Source organism: Rhipicephalus microplus, unplaced genomic scaffold (genome assembly GCF_043290135.1).
Source record: "Rhipicephalus microplus isolate Deutch F79 unplaced genomic scaffold, USDA_Rmic scaffold_20, whole genome shotgun sequence".
In the NCBI taxonomy this organism is placed as follows: domain Eukaryota; kingdom Metazoa; phylum Arthropoda; class Arachnida; order Ixodida; family Ixodidae; genus Rhipicephalus; species Rhipicephalus microplus.
In genome coordinates this window covers 6699126-6703547 of record NW_027464593.1, presented here as the reverse complement: position 1 = coordinate 6703547, position 4422 = coordinate 6699126, and the positions used below count along the sequence as shown (strand labels likewise).

The 4422-nt window shown below is 40.4% G+C and overlaps 1 long non-coding RNA gene across 1 annotated transcript; it reads right to left on the bottom strand.

Moving 5' to 3' along the window:
- Window positions 1–670: 670 nt before the first annotated feature.
- On the bottom strand, window positions 671–3736 carry LOC142785263 (uncharacterized). Its single transcript, XR_012888898.1, has 2 exons — window positions 3120–3736; window positions 671–801 (listed from the first exon to the last, which is right to left on the bottom strand). It is a non-coding gene; the product is annotated as an uncharacterized LOC142785263 (long non-coding RNA).
- Between the last annotated feature and the right edge of the window lie 686 nt (window positions 3737–4422).

Below are 4422 nucleotides of genomic sequence, written 5' to 3'. Positions count from 1 at the left end.
GCTCGTGCATTTGGATTAAAAAAATAACCTGGTTACTGCCGTACCGGACGTGGTCTCATAGTGGTAATAATAATAATAATAATAATAATAATAATAATAATAATAATAATAATAATAATAATAATATTGATATTAATAATAATAATAATAATAATAATAATAATAATAATAATAATAATAATTTAAGTTTAAAATCTTCAGACCTTCGCTGCCCATCATATAGGGCACGTATTTGTATGATGGTCCAGTGACTGTACAGAAAATTGACGGTTTACCAGGAAAACCTCCGGAGCAAGCTCCATCATCATCATTCACTTCGTAGGACTGGCGTCATCTTTGTTATAGTTCGTTTGTTTTACATTGCGTCCTTTTTGAATGACACAGCAGCAACGCTTGGCCGTGGTGTGTTTGATCAAGCATTGCAAGGGTAGAAACCACACATAGCGAATCCTAAAAGACTCATTAGAAAAAGTTAGAGGCAATGTGTAAATAAATAAATCAATCAATTATTGAATGATTCAATTAAACAACGAAACAATCGGTCGAATGAACCTAGAGCTCACGACAAAAAACGTCGAAGTGCCGAAAAACACGCGAAGATTTCACATAGAGAAAGCTGCCGTAATTTTCACCGACAATTACAAGGAGAAGAACTATAACGATAATCAAGTCTCTGGCAAAATGGCTCATTTATTCTGCACTTCAGCTGCAGGTTACCGAGGCGGAGATCATGTTGTGTTAGCATGTCTTTATTCGATGTAGCAGACGTTTGCCTCCTTATGATCGCGTCGGTCATGGCACCTGCGAAAAGTACAATTGTATCAATATTCTCTGCACTATAATAAAAACAAGCATGGCTGAAACCTTGGTTATGGAAATCATTATACCACGAATGTGCAGCGCACCTCACAGAGATATGCGAGCGCTTTTTGTGCACTAGTACATGAGAGCTTCTATATACAGTGTCTTGTAGTGTTTTGCAGCTTGTAGTGTTTGTAGTGTTTGTAGTGTTTTGCAATGTGGACGCACTCACGTTGACTCCTATATTAATACTTCTCCATCAGGGTCGCCCTTGCGTCGACTTCAAGAATACCCCGAACTCAAACTAAATGTAGCCAAAGTAGCCACGTCATTTGATTTTATCGCCAATTTTTTATCAAATTGGAACGGAACGAGTAGTATGAGAAATGTTTTTATTTTTGAACAATAAGAAATACTATTCCTAATAAAGAAGAACACAGCAACGATAGCACAGTTTTTTCTAGGTAATATGAAAGTAAAAAAAATTTGCGCCACGCATGCAGTTTATGTATAATAGATATGTTGAGTAGATAGATAGATGTGCATTTCGAAGGTGGTCGGTTCGGTTTCTGCCCATGGCAAGTTATCTTTTTGTGCACTTCTCATTCTTCATATTTACGAAATAACTTTTACTAATACCATCCCCTATATTTTCCTTGTAAGTATTGTTTTTTTAGCTCTCAACAATATTATGTCCAACAAAGACAAACGAATCCCTAAATTTACAGTTCCTTCGCTCATGCCATATACAAAGTAGCAATGGAGCATTTCACGCTGAAGTTTTACTTGTAGCCTATATTGAGTTTGATAACTACAGCTCACAGAACACCTGACCAGCTTCATCCAGTCAAATCTGGTTGATATAAGCAGTCCAGCTTAATTTTATGAAAATCTCTGTTTCTATCAGCTTAACAAAAGAGCGTACGCTGCGCATCAGACTTATAAACTAGGATGTGCTGTCAGCATAGATGACTCGAGCAGCGAGCTAGTTGAACGTTTCTCGACCTGGATTACCTACGCCACTTCGAATTCGCAGGGTCGCAGGCGTTAAGTTGGCGTCGCTCAATGCGCGCCAGTCTGTTTGGGGGGAGGGGGGAGGGGTGACGTCTGCGGGCATAGGTTTATACGACAGGACACCCTGAAAATAGTCTATTTTACTTGCAATAAAGGTAAACAATGGCTACTTATTACTCCAAAACAGATGTTAAAGCTGGGGCCATCTTAAACTTCGCCTTTGTGATGTAATAGTGGCACTGTCCCCAGTGCGTAGGGTAGAATAGGGCAAACTAAGGCAAACAATTAAAAACTGTGAATGTATATTTTTATTGCACTCGTTATTATTAAACGCTGACGCACAAACTTTCTTTTGAGTTTAAGGCACGTGTATGTTTTCACAGATCAAAAGATTGTGATAAAAATAAATAAGTAAAATGAACCAAGTGTCCGATTTCGCACCAACGTGCAAAACGAAACGATAAAGCAGGTAAAAATATCATCTCTTTATTTGTTTCAGTAGAAGCACTTGAAATTCAATCCGCAGGCTCTCGCACAGTCCTCATTAGTCTAGTTCCTGCACTCCTCGCATTTAATCGGGACAAACCTCTGTGCTCTGTTTTTTCAATATTTCTTACAGAGCTAACACTGTCAGTATTTCTTTGTATTATTGCGATTGTTTTCAACGCTTGCACCTGATTTATCATTTAACCACTGAAATTTAGATGTGTTCTGCGACCTCTTTTTCACCTCTTTTAAGGTTTTGACGCTTAAAGGTACGGGCAATTTGTGACTTTTGACTTCATCAGCCGGGCTTTGTAAGGCGAATAATTTTGAATTCGGTATCACTTGTCAGTGTTAAAATTCAGGTAAAAAAATCTCATTCAAACTTGATTCCAAGACGCGTTTATGAGCGGCTTGAGTTGACGATTCTCTCAACTTTGCATGGGCTTCTTGAGAGCATCCTTGGAAACGCGGTACAAGCTCATCCCAGCGCGAGTGGAGTGAGTCCTCTCCTCAACAGCAATCAGTGTTTTTACATGTCGTTTTCCGGTTAGAAAGCTATATATCATTTTCTGTTGTACGTCCGAACCCTCCTACACGAAGAACTATAATAATTAAAGAGCGTAAGTGAATGGCTCGCTTATCAGGACAATCTCTAAAGCAAACATGCTTTCATTTTCACGTTTTTTTACTCTAATAGAATAACGGTTACCTTCAGCGATGTTGTAAAGACTGATATGATTGTTCGTATTGTATATCACGTAAGCAGTCACTACAATGTAGTATCTCGTATGCCATAAAGCTAAAAAATGATTACTTACCCTGTCGACGAAGCCCCGCGTATCCGGCTTCTGACCGTTCCCTGCGGTTAACGACCTTTGTAACGGCGACGTGGTGGGTTATAAAGGTTGCGCACTATTTGTTCCATTCGTTGGGGAGGTATAGGGCGGGCAAGAGGTTGGAGAGGCGATGTGGGGCGGCGCTGACCTAACCTAGGCAATCTTGGCAATCTCAACGGGAAACCTGGCACCGGCTTTGGTTCAGGAATTGGCATCGCAAGAGCCAAGGAAGGAGTCCCGTATATTATTGTAGATAGACTAGACGCAAACACTACCAAAACAACTACAGTGTTGAAAGCGACACTTTTCATCGCGCTTCTATGCTGACTTCACTCGGAAGGCTCTTTAGGTTATCGCAGAGCGGTTATTGTACTCGTACGCACTTTATGCGGCATCCTAGCTTGTTCCAATGTGCCGGTTCAGTTCGGTCTCTCACGAGTGAACTTACTTGTAGTGATCATCAATAAGCATTCACAATTTTAGCCCTGTGGCGTCACTAAAATACAACGAACATTCACATCAAGAGCAAACGGTTTGCCCACTGCTCGTTGATATGCTGAATCAGCCGACGAAATGACAATAAAGGGCCGATACATTACAGTGACATTTCCTTAGGTTTAATGGTGACAGATTTATTTTTGAACACTTCTGGCAGCCAACTGGGACCTGTTGCCACGTCGTCTCAAGTCGTCATGTCACCTCATGCCAGCCAGCCAAGCAGAACAAGAAGGTAAGGTGGCACAAGTGCTGTCTAACAACTGAAACCTCATTGGAAAAAATATCAGTTATTTATGAAGAGGAAAGAGGTTAACAAAGCAACACAGCCCCGAAATATAACAGCAGAAAAGACGAAAACGCATGCTTGAAGTAACGCAAATACGCGCGTTCTGGAAAAGTCATTTCATCATCAATTAAAGCCATATAAGTGTAGCTCACGCCTTTATGTTTGTATTTTACCATTTTTATCATTTATAACCATCTGAGCGTATTCCTTGCTTTCCTGTGAGACGTGCTAAGACCTAACAATAGGCGCATTGTATTGCTGGGCTTATTTTTCCACCAGCTCCAACGCGTCTGAGCGAATTCACAACGCGCATGCAAATCGAGCACGTGCACATGATTGTGAGCTGTGACGCAGTATTAATCAATCGTAGGAGTGAGTGATACCACTTGTCTTGTGCTTTGTTCCCGTCCAACAGTTGTTGCTTCCTGCCGGTGCTACTTAAGAAACATTTGATCTTGTTTTCAAGTTTCATGATAATAGATTCTGCTATAGCTTTGAACA